Source organism: Eschscholzia californica, unplaced genomic scaffold (assembly GCF_041429995.1).
Source record: "Eschscholzia californica isolate CP2 unplaced genomic scaffold, dmEscCali1.0.p SCAF_5, whole genome shotgun sequence".
Taxonomy (NCBI): Eukaryota; Viridiplantae; Streptophyta; class Magnoliopsida; order Ranunculales; family Papaveraceae; genus Eschscholzia; species Eschscholzia californica.
In genome coordinates this window covers 29,751,590-29,767,530 of record NW_028238472.1, presented here as the reverse complement: position 1 = coordinate 29,767,530, position 15,941 = coordinate 29,751,590, and the positions used below count along the sequence as shown (strand labels likewise).

The window sequence follows — 15,941 nt, the reverse complement described above, 5'->3', positions numbered from 1 at the left end:
AGCTATCTAGAACATAGCAAACCTAGATTCGACCTAAGGAAGCGAATCTCATACATACTTGGGTGTTTTATGAGTGTCATATTATTATGTATGTATGAATGTGAATGCGGGTTCTAGTATGGCCATAGAATTGTTCTATCTTGTTTTTAAGCATGGATGGGTGCCCGATGTAATTAATTTAATTTCAAGTTTTATACGATCTGCGAATCGTTGAGTCTTGTAATTAGAGTTAAGGGTCCAATAGAGTCCATTGAAGAACCAAAGGATGAGATCATGGTTCGAGTGGGAGAATTCAATGGAGGTTCGAGGATGGAGATCCAGGCGAACAGAGGCAAAACAAGCAAGAACCTAAGAAGATTAGATCTTTTAGGTTAGGGGCCATACTAGGATCATGTCTTACGTTTTATGTGGTGTATGATTATGTTAGAGTTCACAGTAATGCATGCAAACAAAAACGTAAAAGTCCCCAAAAGGAATTTTGAGTAATGCCTACCCAGATTAAGACACCTGTTGAGCCCTTGTTCATCGATGGTGGGTCATGCCAAAGCAGGGTGCCATCTTTTACCTCGGGACAATACGGGTAGACCTATGAAGAGGTCTATATGTCTAAATGGTTATTCTCAACGAGTCAGCAAAAGAGTTTTGGATTTCGAGGCAAAAGGATGAATTGAACACATAAGTGTTATTCATCAACCAAGAGTCATATGAGATATGATCAGTAAGGAGTTACTCACCCAGGAGGGTGAAGTTAAGGGCAGTGCCAAAGTACGCTTAACTTCACAGGAATGGGATCTTGAAATCGTATTATTCAAAAGGGGACGGTTTTCATTGAATAATATGGCAAAAACTGTTTTTGCGTAAACATTGAATGTAGTACTTAGCAAAATCCTTATTATGTTTATGTATGGTAGAGATGGCATATAGTATTAGTTCATGTTTAGATAGAGATCTATACGACTTTCTAGATTGGGAAGAAGATCAGAGAAGAATTCTCGATGCTTCAAATAAAGAAAGCGTAATAGAGCTACCAGAAAGGGAAGTGGAAGTCGGTGCCTATGTTATAGAGGTCAATTTGGCAGATATGGCTGACTCTCCTTCATGGGTATTTGATACCGGATGTGGAGCACATATAATTTCAGAATTAGATGAGCTCAAGGAGGTCAGGTATCTGACAAAGAGCGAGATGGTTCTACGAGTCGCAAATAAGGCAAAAGTTGCTGCTGTGGCTGTAGGAACCTTTGAGCTCAGTTTAGAGACTGGATTGATATTAATGCTGCATAATTGCTATTATGTACCCACTATATCAAGGAACATCATCTCTGTGTCAGTGTTAGACAAAGAGGGATATCATGCTATAATAAAGGACAAGTGTTGTTCTTTATACAAAGGTGAGATGTTCTATACCAGTGCTAAGCTACGTAATGGTCTTTATGTTGTGAACATAGAAGACGAAATCCTGAACATAGACGCGAAACGGCTTCGTACTCATGATTCTAACCAAAGCTATCTCTGGCATTGTCGTTTGGGTCACATTAACATGAAGCGCATGCAGAAGCTTCATTCAGATGGACTTCTGGGATCGTGTGATTTGGAATCATACGATACATGTGAGCCATGCTTAGTGGGCAAGATGACAAGATCGTCCTTCAAGGGGAAAGGAGATCGGGTGAGTGAACCATTAGGACTGATACATACAGATGTATGCGGACCTATGAGTACACTTGCGAGAGGTAACTATGGCTACTTCATAACGTTCACAGATGACTTCACTAGATATGGTTACGTATATCTTATGAAGCATAAGTCGGAATCGTTTGAAGTGTTCAAACGATTCCAGAATGAAGTAGAGAATCAACTTGGCAAGAAAATAAAAGCCATTCGATCGGATCGAGGTGGTGAATATTTGAGTCAAGAGTTTGAGGATCATCTTCGGAGTTGCGGAATAGTGTCCCAACTCACTCCTCCAGGAACACCTCAGATGAATGGTGTGTCCGAAAGGAGAAATCGAACCTTGATGGACATGGTTCGATCGATGATGAACTTAGCCGATCTTCCTAACACCTTCTGGGGGTATGCTCTAGAAACGGCTGCTTTCACACTAAACCGAGCTCCGTCAAAAGCTGTAGAAAAGACGCCATATGAGATATGGACTGGAAAGGTTCCAAAGTTGTCTTTTCTCAAAGTCTGGGGTTGCGATGTTTATGTAAAACGTTTACAAGGAGATAAACTAGCACCAAGATCAGACAAGTGTCTCTTTGTTGGTTATCCAAAAGAGACGAAGGGGTATTACTTCTACAACCCATCAGAGAACAAAGTGTTTGTTGCTCGTGATGGTGTCTTCCTTGAAAAGGAGTTTCTTTCCAAGAAGACAAGTGGGAGAAATATAGAAATCGAAGAAGTTCGATCCGAGCAACAAACTGACACCGTTGTACCGATGTCAGAAGTCGCGATTCCTAACTATTCTGAGCCGATAGAAAAGGAAAGAGAGGAAGAGATGGTAGATCCTCCCGCGCAGAGCGAATGTGATTCGCAGGAGAACCCTCAAGGAGTTGAGAGTGTCTCACCTGTTGTTCGAGCCCCGCGTAGGTCCGCAAGGCTGATTGAGTTATCTCAATGACAAGAGTTGTTGTTGATAGAGGATAATGAACCCAGCACCTACAAAGAAGCTATGACGAGCCCAGACTCCGAAAAATGGCTGGGAGCCATGAAATCCGAAATGGAATCCATGTCTGAGAATCAAGTTTGGAACTTGGTTGATTTGCCCGATGGAGTAAAACCCATCGGATGCAAATGGATTTTCAAGATGAAAACAGACAAGGATGGAAACGTGAGTGTTTTCAAAGCTAGACTCGTGGCAAAAGGTTACAGACAAGTCCAAGGAATAGACTACGAAGAAACCTTTTCCCCTGTCGCGATGCTTAAGTCCATTAGGATTGTTCTAGCAATTGTAGCTCATTACGATTATGAGATTTGGCAAATGGATGTCAAAACCGCCTTCCTGAACGGTAAACTGGAAGAGGATGTGTACATGACACAGCCTGAGGGTTTTGAGGACTCCAAGAATGCTGGAAAGGTTTGCAAGCTTCAAAGGTCCATCTACGGGTTGAAGCAAGCAAGTCGGAGCTGGAATCTTCGATTCGACGAGAAAATCAAAGAGTTTGGTTTTCTGAAGAATGAAGAGGAATCTTGTGTGTACAAGAAGGTTAGTGGGAGCAACCTAGTTTTCTTGGTCCTGTATGTGGATGACATACTGATCGTTGGAAATGACATTCCTATGCTTAACTCCGTAAAAGAGTGGCTTAGGAAGTGTTTTTCAATGAAAGACCTAGGAGATGCAGAATACATATTGGGCATCAAGATCTATAGAGATAGATCGAAGAGGATGATTGGACTCAGTCAAGAGACTTATATCGATAAGATTCTTGGGAGGTTCAAGATGGAAGACTCTAAAAGAGGATTCCTACCCATGACACATGGTACGACGCTAAACAAGACTCAGTGTCCCCGAGATCCTGATGAGCTAGCACACATGAAGAAGGTGCCTTATGCTTCGGCAATAGGATCTATCATGTACGCCATGGTCTGCACTCGCCCAGACGTCTCATATGCTCTGAGCATGTGTAGTCGTTACCAATCTAATCCAGGTGAGAAACACTGGACCGCAGCCAAAAATATCCTGAAGTACTTGAGAAGGACAAAGGATCACTTCTTGGTATATGGCGGGAAAGATGAACTAATCGTAGAAGGCCATGTGGATGCGAGCTTCCAAACGGACAAAGATGATTTCCGATCGCAGTCGGGTTATGTCTTTTGTCTAAACGGAGGAGCAGTAAGCTGGAAAAGCTCAAAGCAGACTACTGTAGCAGACTCTACCACAGAAGCAGAATACCTTGCCGCTTCGGAAGCAGCCAAGGAAGGAGTTTGGATAAAGAAGTTTATCACCGAACTTGGTGTAGTTCCTAGCATAGAAAATGGGGTTACTCTGTATTGTGGCAACAATGGAGCTATCGCCCAGGCTAAGGAACCAAGAACACACCAGAAATCCAAACATATCCTAAGGAAGTACCACGTGATTAGGGAAATCACTGAGCGAAAAGATGTGGTCATTTGCAAAGTCGATACGGATGACAATGTTGCCGATCCGTTAACTAAACCACTGCCTTAGCCCAAGTATGAGAGTCATAGAAGGGGCATAGGTATAAAGCGCATCGATGAATGGCTTTAAGTTGTAATTGGATTAATGAAAGGAGTTTCATGTAATCAATTAGCTACATTCAATAAAAGAAATAAATAAATTATTTCTGTCATTAAATAATAGTTTAGTGTTTAATTGACAGTCCAAACATAATGAAGCATTCCAGGTAGGTTTATCAGATACGTGATCTGGTAAATGGAACCCTAATAAGTGAACATGGAATAGATTCATTATTCAGTCCCTAGTCCAGGTCATTGCATGGACAACAATGACTCAAGAAGACTAGCATGGGAATTGACTGATAGCGCAGTTCCATGGGCTATAGGAATATGGTATTTAAGTCAATTACATGGGTGTATGATTGGGGAATCTACACTGGATAACCCAAAGATGAGAGTTTTTTCAGGGAGTTGAAAAACGTCACAAACTCTCATAGGCGAGATTGGAGAGATTCCGTAAACATGAGTGCTCCACTCATCTTATGTAAGGAATGTCGAACTTTGGTACCGTCAAACGCCGCGCCGTAAAAGGAGGTTATAAAGGCGGCATACTGGGGGAGACAGGATAGACATGGAGTTAAGTGGGAGTACAAGACTGGATGATGTCCTCCTATTAAGTTAGGATTAAGTATCTCCGGGCCACTTGAGGAGAAGCAACTGGAAAATGTGTGGCCACACTCAAATGGATTAAGAGTTAATCATTTGTATTGACAGTTGTTCTCCAGATCAAGAAAGTCTGAAAGATATGACGTATCAGATGAGATACTAAGAGACATGGGAATCGAGCATTGCACTTGTTTTAAGTACAAGTGGGAGACTGAAGGATATATCCGTTCGGTCTGAAGGAGATGTCCTTCCGAAGGAGTGTCCTTCGACCAAGGTGGCAATGCGATCAATTTGTCAGTTAGGATAATGATGACCACACGTGAAGATCATCAAGTCCGGTCCAATTAGGGGTCGTAATGCTTTGCTAGAAGCCAACTACGATCGTCGGATCAAGGAGTTGATTCGCGGCTAACATAGACCGGATCCTACAACGGGTTACACATAAGAGTGGTAGCTTGATCGGAGAGACTTGACTAGACGGGAAGAGGCTAAAGATGGATGGGATCCAACTAGAAAGGCCGAAAGGGTTCGAATGGAGATTCGGATCAAGATAGAAAGAACCGGGCCTTAAAAGGGGTGCCCCGGGGAAGGCTCATAAGGCCGGCCATATGATGGCCGACCAGAGCAAGTGGGCCGGCCGGCCACACTAAAGGGATTTGTCAAAATACCCCAAAAGGGTATTTTGGTAATTATCTTTTCTGTGACCCGAAAATAGAAAGACCTAATCTGAATGGGATTCTAATTAGGGTTTGTCTATATATTGGGTCAGTTGAGAACAGAAAAGGTGTGGATTTTTCTCTAAGGAAAATTATACAGCTCTCTCTCTCTCTCTGAATATACAGCTATTGGAGAGAGAGGAATATAGAGAAAAAGCTCCCGTTCTATCAATCTAGTCAAGAAGAAGAGTTCTTCTCAACCTTCTAGTAAGTCCTAGCAGTCTGAAAGGAAGGGAGATCAAGTCTATTCACTCGGTGTCTCAAGTAGAGGAGCTACAATTGGAGCTCTTGATCTTTACATGCGATTGGAATGGTTCGAGGGAAAAACGCGTCAAGGTATTTATCCCTCTTCTAGTTCATTGATTAGTTTATGCATATGATCCTGGGAAATCTAGTGTTAACATATGATGTTTGAGATTCCGCTTAGAACACTAGATAGTGTATAGGATACACAAAACCCTACACCTTGATCTTCGCTCCTTGCTTCTTGCTCCTGTTCGCCTGTTCCCGAGGGAGAAAAACCTGCAAAGGGTTCGAAAACCGCTCCGACGCTCAAGACAGTCAGTGTGCTCTTAAAGGCCAAGGAAAAGGAAGGAATCAAGAAGCTAAAGAGGAAAAACGAACGAAACGAAAGGAGCATTTGCTAGTTTCGCATTCTAACTTTTCTGTTTTACTTGTGCGTGATTGTTTAGTTCTATTAGTGTTAGTCTCCATTTTGTGATTGTGTGTTAGCATCCTTGAAGATTGTGAAATCATGGCAAGTTTGTCGTTTGATGATGATGATGATGACATTATTCTAACTATTTCCCACACTAGTGGACCACCTAGAAGTCGTCAAGACTACTCAAACTTATATAGAAATGGTTCGATTAGTGATAGGAATAGGCGAGTTGAGTCTGACCGACCTAGGATGACCATGGGTGAATATCGACAAATGTATGGAGTCGGTCAGACTCGTGATAGATATGGTGTTAGGGATTACGAGCATGAGGGTAATCAACCCCGTAGGAGTCTTCGAGACTATCGACAAGAATTTGGGATGACCACACCTTCATGTATGGATTTGTCATTTGATGATAACCGTAGTTACATTAGTATTCATCGACCACGTCGAAGTCTTCGTGACTATCGACAAGCATATATGGACGGTTCACTTCGTGATGATAATTCCCGACTCAATGATTCCATCCAAGAGTCGAGTCTATGTATTTACATGAAGGTAGTGAAGAAAGGACCATGGAGACCATTAACCCGGTCTGTGCTATTTGTGCGAGCTTAAACCATTTGACTGAGTATTGTCCCATAAGCCGTGTTCCGTAAGAGTCTCTATCTAGTTATACTCATGTGGCTCATTACGAGGAGACATCTAAAGATAGTCTCCAAGCATTTTTGGAGTATCAGACTAGGTTCAATCGAGATGTAGCAGAGATCACGGAATGGATTCTCAAAATTGTTGATAGACTTGAGTTGGAGCCTATCGTCGACAAGGAAGGGGTTTGCGCACCCCAAACTCAAGAAGATACTATGAATGATGGTGAGGGTAATACACCTAACTCTAGTCTTAAGTTAAATTTTGAAGAAGCTCCTGATAGACCCTTTGAGTATGAACTGACCGATGACCCTTATTGCTTACTCTCCCGACCTTCGTCATCTCACCATGATAGGACTACAGTAGACCTTGATGTTCAAGATGAGGGCTTTATGAGCAAGTTCGGGGATGAAACTATTATGAACTTTCCAATTTTTGACACTTGTGAGGAGGCAGTCTTAGATGCCATATTAGGAAGGAATGGTGGTGTAACCAACTTTGAGGCTCCTGATGCCTTTAAGGGCGTCGATAACGTAAAAGTTAGAGAGATAGCGGATAGCTTGTTGGATTATTTACCTAAGGAAATTATGGACCTTGTATTGGCCCCTGAGCCTATTGCCTTATCCTTAGAATCTAGTTCGACCTTCCACATGATCTCAGACTCGGTTGTTGACCCCTTCTGGGACACTTCCGATGTTTTCCCTAGCATGTCTAGGGACTTAGTGGATGTTTTATCCAATAAGCTTGAGTTTGACTTTTTACCTTCGACTGACTTCCTGACCCTTCATTTGTATATCGATCCTTTTGACGACTTCTTAGTCGTCGCCCTTAGCATTCATGCTAACTTAGTGAACCGTGCATCCACTAAGTTTGGGGATGACCTCTTTTAGGTTTTCGTCTCACGTGCACTTCTTTGGTTAAATATTTTTGTGAGACTTTTACCATTTGTATATAGCTTTCTTTGGGTTGACCCCCAAATCTTCCGTCTTTTGCTTTATAATCGTTAGGCTGACTAAGTTGGGCCTTGATGTTTGTGGGTATCATCTCTGGAAACCCTCCGCAAGACATAACTCGTGCTCTTGTGTGAAAACAAGAGAATCAAAGGCTAATTGCATAGCTCAATGTAATCGTGTAAACCCGCGTTAATGGTAGACTTTATATGGTCATGTCTTTTATGTGCTTCATTCTCATTACGTTTTGGATATTTTATGAGCATTTCTTATATGTTCTACTTCTAAGGCGTGGTTTGTTCCAAGTTTGGGGATGGCGCGAGCTTGGCATCAACTTGGAACCTCTTATACATGAGTCTTGGTAGTATCATCCTTTATCTCCTTCGGTTATGGTAATATCTCTCCACTGTTCTCTTTAAATTGATGTGCCTCTTTATCTTTTGGTGAGTTTATGCTTAGAACATTGAGGACAATGTTAGTTTTAAGTTTGGGGATGCGGGATTTGACCATAACCAATGCATGACCATGGGTTTCAAAGACAAAAGGGTTCAATTAGCCAAAATTTGAAAAAATTTTGAACATTTTTTAGTAGATTTGCATGTGATTATAGTGATAATTTTAAGAATGTTGATGCATATGCGTCGAGTTGATGAGTTTTGTGATTGCTAATGGTCTTTGCATGAAAGTCGAGTCTTTGAGTGTATGTGTTATACTATAGGAGTGACATCTTAGTGAAGAAGAAACATCTCTAAGAGACCTAGAGTAGTCATTAATGGAGACTTAACCCATCTGAGAGCTCAAATTCTAAATTGCCCTTCGAGTGTACTCTTCCGCACTAACTCCGAGTAGAATGAAGAGCTACTCAACCTCGTAACTATTAAAAGAGCTCATTTGATCTCGTGTCAACTTCCTTAGCCACTAGGAGTGACATTAGGATAGCGAATTAACCTTGCCCTTATAGTCCATGAAACCCGATGAGAATGCCAACTAGAGGGAGGCGTATACTCCATCACCATCCATCATCTTATATCCTGAGAATGAAGACATGTGAAGAAATAATGAAGAATGTCAAAAGCAAGAATGAAATGAAAATTTGATTGCAAGAATAGAGTTGTGTGTGTTGTATTTTGTTTTGGTTCATTGTATTTGTGTTATGAAAAAGAAAAAAAAGAAAAAAACAATGAAAAAAAAAGAAAAAAAGAAAAGAAAAGAAAGAAAAAAGAAAGCAAAAATGGAATAAAAGTAGTTTATGAGTATGTTTGAGCATGTCTTAGCTCCTTTGTGTGAGTAATGTGTTTGTAAATATGTGTTAGTGAATAAGTATTCGAAGCAAGAAACAAATGTGAAATTGCTTAAGAGGTTCTATCATGAAAAGGTCGACATTCTCGGGAATCCACCATTTCATCTATCTTTTGTATTCGCTAAACTTTAGAAGGCATTCTTAGAGGGTAGAATGGGTGAGAAGGGCGAGTGAGCTTCCCCACTCTATTTAGTGGCTAATTCATTTTCGTAGATCATTCGTTCCAGAATGTTGTCCTCACCCCTTTTTATGTGTTGAGTCCATGTTAGTGATCACACTCACACATACGAGTGAACCATTCTTGAGCGATTTCATATTTGGAGTGTATGTCCGTGAGGCCGAAGTCGAGGCGAAATGTACTAAACTAGGGATCAAAGTTGTGTTCCTTCGAAACATAGATGTTGCTCATTGATGCACCCGAAAAGGTTGCACACCCAAGCGGAGGTATCATGGTAGTAATCCGGCAAAGCCGGGATCGATCCAAGGATAGGAAGGTAGCTTGGATATCGAAGGGTCTTATCCCTCGGTCTAGATATTACAAGCTAACTTACACTAAAAAGAAAAAGTACAAAGGTAAACGAGGGTTTTGATTGAATAAGCAATAAAGAAAATAAATAAACTAATTAAACGATAAAAGTAAACGGGCGAGAGAGATTCGAGAGAAGAGTCGGAGGAACAAGAGTCGGGAGACGGTAAGACTCGATTCGGGCAATAAATAAGTGAGAGAGGTGTCGAAGTCCGGGAATCCATAATGATAAACCTACGACTATGTGTAGTCCGATTTAATGTGTCGAAGTACAATCGATGTTCGACTCCTAAAGTAGATGTCTCTAAGTACTACGTATATCCGGAGATCATACTTAGTCAAACAAACGTCTAAATCGGTTAATCCCGAGTCATCGAAAGTTTCGTCTAGTCGCCTAACTATGTGAAGTGCATGACAAGACACATGAAATTATGACTTAGACTACGATCGATATCGAATACTTCGTTTCGTCTATTAACTATGCGAAGTGCTTGACAAGACACATGAAAATACGATCAAAACGATAATCGAAATAAATGAACATCAATTTATAATCAAAACATCAAATCATATTAAACATAATCACGATATCATCACATTTCATCTCATATAATCGACACACTAAAGTTAGCTAAACATGGTGATTAAATAAGAAATGGAAAGAAGATGATGAGAGAATCCCCCTTTTTCGATGTGGTTCGAGGCTAAGATCGTCGGAAAATATGAGTCTTTAAGGTGCAGCCGATCTCCCCTTAGCAAATTCTGGGTTCCCCATAGCGACCGCCATCATCTTCTCCATTTATCACAAACTCCATTGAAGCTAAACCCTAGCTTTCTCTCTCTAGCAATTTCTAGCCCAAAATGAAATCAAACCACATGAGAAGCTAGATCAAGACATGGGGAATAAAAGCCCTAAGGTTCCGGATCAAGAAGGTTGCCGGAACCCTAGAAAATTCCGGCCAAAGGATGGTCAAAATCCGGCCAAAATGGTCCCGAGCCGTCCCGTGCTTGTTCCGAGCTGCCGCGCACGTCCCACAACCGTCTCGTGCTCCATGACGTGAAACCCCAGCCCTGCATGAAGATCCGAGCTGCTGGTCGCGTGCAAGAGAACTCGGAGCTGCTGTTCCGGTCGTTTTCTAGCCAAGCCCCGTGCCGGATCTGCTCCTCTCGTGCCCTAGCAAGCTGCTGTTCGCTGCTGCTGTGGAAGCTCCCGTGAAGCAGTCCCGTCCATGCTGCTTAGCAGCTTCTCCCGAGCAGCTCGAGCTGCTGCCGGCCAAGGCTAGGCCGGCCTTGCCTTGGCCGGCACTCCTCCTTCTCCTTCTTCTTTTTTTTTTCTCTCTCTCAAGTTCTACTTAGTTATGAAGAACCCTAACCCTCTTGCCTCTTTCTCTCCCTAACTCTTTTCCAAGGTTGAAGATCAATGAAGAAGATGAATAGTAGCCTTTGACCCCTTACTCTAACTTGAGTCAAACCCTAGACTTAGTCAAACTTGACTAAGTCTTTAGACCACAAATGGGTGCCTATAAAATCTCTACCCAATTCTTCTTCTCTTAATATTTCTTGGGCTTGGACTTGGTTTTGGGCTTTGATTTAGAAACCAAGAGAGTGCCTCCATCCTGGTCTCTACATCTTCAAATTCTTACAACGGACTAGAATACCCTCGGACTTCTTTCTTCCACATCTTCCCCGTCCGGACTCCGAATTGAATATTGTTTTCACCGTCGGACTCATCATTGACTATACTTGTCATTTGATTTGCTTGAAGTCTTTTTCTCTCATTTTCGGCACATGAAATGATAGTGATGATTCGCTCTCTTTATTCCAAATTACATGTTTAACTCCAAAATAGGTACCTAACATGAAAAACACATAAAATTATTATTGATAACACTCGAAAAGGACAAATTAGTCTAAGTTAGGCTCTCCAAATGTGACATTTTCGTGTCACATCACTCATTATGGTATGACACTTGCATTTTAGGGTAAGATCATTAGTGAAGATGTCTTTAGCTTTTACATGAGCTTGTTTACTTGATTCATTATGTGTTGACATGCTTAAACCCTTTACTATATGAATCATCTTTATCTATGATTTGGATGTTGGACCCTTGTGTATTTGAAGTCATGATGTTTGTGGGTGTCATCTATGGAAACCCTCACGAGACAACACTCGTCCTCTAGGGGTAACCTAGAGGTTTAAAGGCTTGTTGCATACGCTAAATGCAACCGGGATGCCTCCGAAAGTGAGTTAGGCTTTTATTTTGTTTTATTTTCTGGTGGACTAACAAAGTTTAAGTTTGGGGATCTTGATGTGACACGAAAATGTCACATTTTGAGAGCCTAACTTAGACTAATTAGTCATTTCGAGTGTTATCAATAATATTTTATGTGTTTTTCTTGTTAGGTATCATTTTTGGAGTTAAACATGTAATTTGGAATAAAGAGAGCGAATTATCACTATCATTTCATGTGCCGAAAACAAGAGAAAAAGATTTCAAGCAAATCAAATTACAAGTGGAGTCAATGACGAGTCCGACGGTAAAAATGGAAGTTGAATCGGAGTTCGGACGGAGAAATTATCGAAGATGCATGCCAAAGTCGCCTCTTGAAATGAGATTTGTAGAGACCAAGTATGAAGGAACCTCTTGATTTCTAAATCAAAACCAAGTTCAAGCCCAAAGCCCACAAAAGAAAAGAAGAAGAACAAGACAAGGAAGAATCTTGGAGGCACCCTCTTTATGCTTCAAAGTCAAGTCTGAGTCAAACTCAAGATTGATTAGGGTTTTGAGTAGTCAAAAGGGTAGCTACTATTCATCTTCTTTTTCATCAAAGAATCAACCAAGGAAGACTGAGAAGGGAGGAGGCTAGGAACTTTAGGGTTTTTGGTTCAAGAGCTTGAAGGGTTGAGAGTTAGAAAGAGAAAAGGAAGGAGGAGGGCCGGCCAGCACACTAGGCCGGCCTAGCCTCGGCAGGCAGCTGCTCGGGCTGCACGGCAGCAGTTGGAGCTGCTCAAGAAGCCGGCAGCAGCATGCTCGGGATGGAGCAGCAGTCCGGAACGGAAGAACAGCAACAACACGAACAACAGCAACTCAGCAATAGCGCACCCGAATGGAAGTTGCTGGTACCGGACGCGACCAGAGCTGCTCCGAGCAACACCTTCTCAACGGGACGCGCTTACGGGATGCGGCTGCGGGTAGCTCTCACGGGACACGGCTGCTTGAGGTCGGGTGCATCTTCATTTGGTCGGATCTAGGGTTTTGGCCGAATTTAGTCCCCTTCTTTGGCCAGAGTTTTCTAGGGTTTCCGACCATTTTCTTGGCCGGAAACCTTAGGGTTTTTACTCCCCATGTCTTGATCTTGCTTCCCATGTGTTTGATTTGGTGTTTGGGTTAGAAATTTCTAGAGAGAGAAAGCTAGGGTTTAGCTTTAATGGAGGTTGAGTTCTAAATGGAGAAGATGATGATGGCTGCTATGGGGAACCCATAATTTGCTAAGGGGAGATCGGCTGCACCTTAAAGACTCATATTTTCCGACAATCTTAGCCTCGAACCACATCGAAAAAGGGGGATTCTCTCATCAATTTCTTTCCATTTCTTATTCAATCACCATGTTTAGCTAACTTTAGCGTGTCGATTTTACGAGATGAAATGTGATGAATTCGTGATTATGTTTAATATGACTTGATGATGTTTGATTATAAATTGATGTTCATTTATTTCGATTATCATTTTGATCGTATTTTCATGTGTCTTGTCAAACACTTCGCATTAATAGACGAAACGAAGTATTCGATACGATCGTAGTCTAAGTCATAATTTCATGTCTCTTGTCATGCACTTCACATAGTTAGGCGACTAGACAACACTTTCGTTGACTCGGGATAAACCGATTTTGACGTTTGTTTGACTAAGTATGATCTCCGGATATACGTAGTACTTAGAGACATCTACCTTAGGAGTCGAACATCGATTATACTTTGAAACATTAGATCGGACTACATATAGTCGTAGGTTTGTCATTATGGATTCCCGGACTTTGACACCTCGTTCACTTATTTGTCTCCCGACTCTTGTTTCTCCGGCACTTCTCTCGAATCTCTCTCGCCCGTTTACTTCCATTGTTTAGTTTAGTTTTACTCGTTTTCTTCTTTTATTACTGATTCAATCTAAAACCCCCATTTATCTTTGTTTCCTTTCCTTTTTAGTCTAAGTTAGCATTTGATATCTAGACCTGGGGATAAGACCCTTCGACATCCAAACTACCTTCCTATCCTTGGATCGATCCCGGATTTGTTGGATTACTACTTGATACCTCCGCTTGGGTGTGCAACCTTTTCGGGTGCATCAAGGAGCTCTAAAGGACGAAAGTTAACAAGTTTGGGGATATAAAGGGAGACACAAGAAAAGGGAAGAGGATCAAATTGTGGTAACGAACACCACCTCTAGTATCATTCCCTAACCTTTACTTATTTGAGCGGCTTAAGTGTATTTGCATCTTGTCTATTATTGATAGTAGTAGTCGAATTAAACACTTGTGATTGCTTGCATTTTGCTTTAATTGTGCTTCAATGGATGTTTATGGGAATGATAGTTGGAATGATGGGTATGAGGTTCATCGACGGCTTAGAAGTCTTAGAGACTACCTTGAACCTAATATGGCTAGCATACCTTCTTGCATCATATTTCCGAGTAATGAGTGTAATTTAGACATAGACCCCGAGTACAGAGTCGTTCGCATCGTCGCAAATGGTGGGATCTGGTTACATCCCTGCTCCTTACGCGAACATCCGGAAGGGTGGCCAGAGGAAGAGGTCCAAGGCAGGTACCGGTTCGAGTTCTCTTCCGCATTCTTCTTCGTCTGCTCCTATTACCGAGGAGGCCCCAGCTTCGGAGCCAGTTTACTCGGCGATACCCCTATCTGGGTCTTCTGGTGGGGTTTCCATGTGGAGGCATCATCCTTCTGCTTCTCCCTTTGATGGTTCCACTTTTTTGTCTACTGGAGGAGACCAGCTGCTCTCTTCTGAGGATCATCAGAAGTTCCTTGCTTACGGTCCCTGCGGGGGTGCGGACTATGGTGTTTCGCACCAATACCAGGTATTTGTCTCTTATTCAAGTTGCAGCTATTTCTTGTTATATTTACATGCTCATCTTTGGTTTGGCTCTTGGTAGGCTCTCATGGCATCGATTTCCTCTCATCGTCAGTTAAGCGAGAGTGTGGACCGAGTTGCGGAGTTGACAGGATCATTCTCCCGATTGCAGACTCGTTACGACAGACAGGTGGTTTCCTTTCAGGAGCAAAGTGACACGCTGCGTGATCGGGAGAGAGAGCTGGAAGATCTTCGGGGGCAGTACGTCGTGATGGAGCGAACAGCTGCTTACAACCAGCAACTTGTTGATGACTTCCCTCGTGAGAGGGATCAGATCGCGACTGACGCGGCGTTACGGACCCGTGCAGACTTGTTTGTCGAGTACCGAGAGAATGGACCCGAAGGATGGGTATGGATGATAACGTAGAGGCCTGGCGGATTTGTCATGAGGAGCTCTTGGCGGAGCAGCGGGCGGGAGAGATGACGATATATATGGACAAGGTGATGAGGGGCGGTGATGGTTCGCCTCATTAGTGCTTTCCTTTGTCTTGACTTGTTTAAAATATTATGTGTGTTGTTGATTCCTTTTCCTTAGTGACGAACTATATGTAGTCGTCGTCGTGTGTCGTTAGGCGCTCAGCCCTTTTGTTTGGACGACACACGTCGAGTATATGTTGTTATAGAGTTGACTTCAGGTTCAACTAGACTTCTTGTAATTTGATGGTTCAGGTGAACCCACTGGATTTCTTTGTGATTCTTCTTTTAAAGACATGGTACTATGATTTTTAGTTGGGTGGTTTTGATATCATCTTATGAAGGGAAGACGACTAGCACCTTACTGTGTTCAGGCGACGACTAGCAGCTTGATGTCCCACCTTGGATGGATTACTAATCCTTTCTCACATAAATGATACGACCAGCACCTTACTGTGTTCAGGTGTCGGCTAGCAACTTACTGTCCCAACTTGGATGGATTACCAATCCTAACTCATATAAGAGATACGACCATTAACTTACCGTGTTCAGCAGACGGCTAGCTTCTTGCTGTCCCATCTTGGATGGATTACTAATCCTGACTTATATAAGGGATACGACCAACACTTTATTGTGTTTAGGTGACAGCTTAGCAGCTTGTTGTCCCAACTTGAATGGATTGAAAATCCTAACTTATATAACGGATATGGCCATCACTTTATTGCGTGTTGGGATTGTCCAGCGACTTACTGTTCCTCTCCAGACAAGCAATTAGATGCC

At 42.2% G+C, this 15,941-nt stretch overlaps 1 long non-coding RNA gene across 1 annotated transcript in view; it reads left to right on the top strand.

Moving 5' to 3' along the window:
• Positions 1 to 10,929, top strand: part of LOC147538149 (uncharacterized) — a 43,293-nt gene extending 32,364 nt beyond the window's left edge. Inside the window, exon 2 of the long non-coding RNA XR_015225907.1 lies at positions 10,809 to 10,929. This is a non-coding gene — a long non-coding RNA (uncharacterized LOC147538149). The remainder of the gene's footprint in view (positions 1 to 10,808) is intronic.
• Positions 10,930 to 15,941: the final 5,012 nt, after the last annotated feature.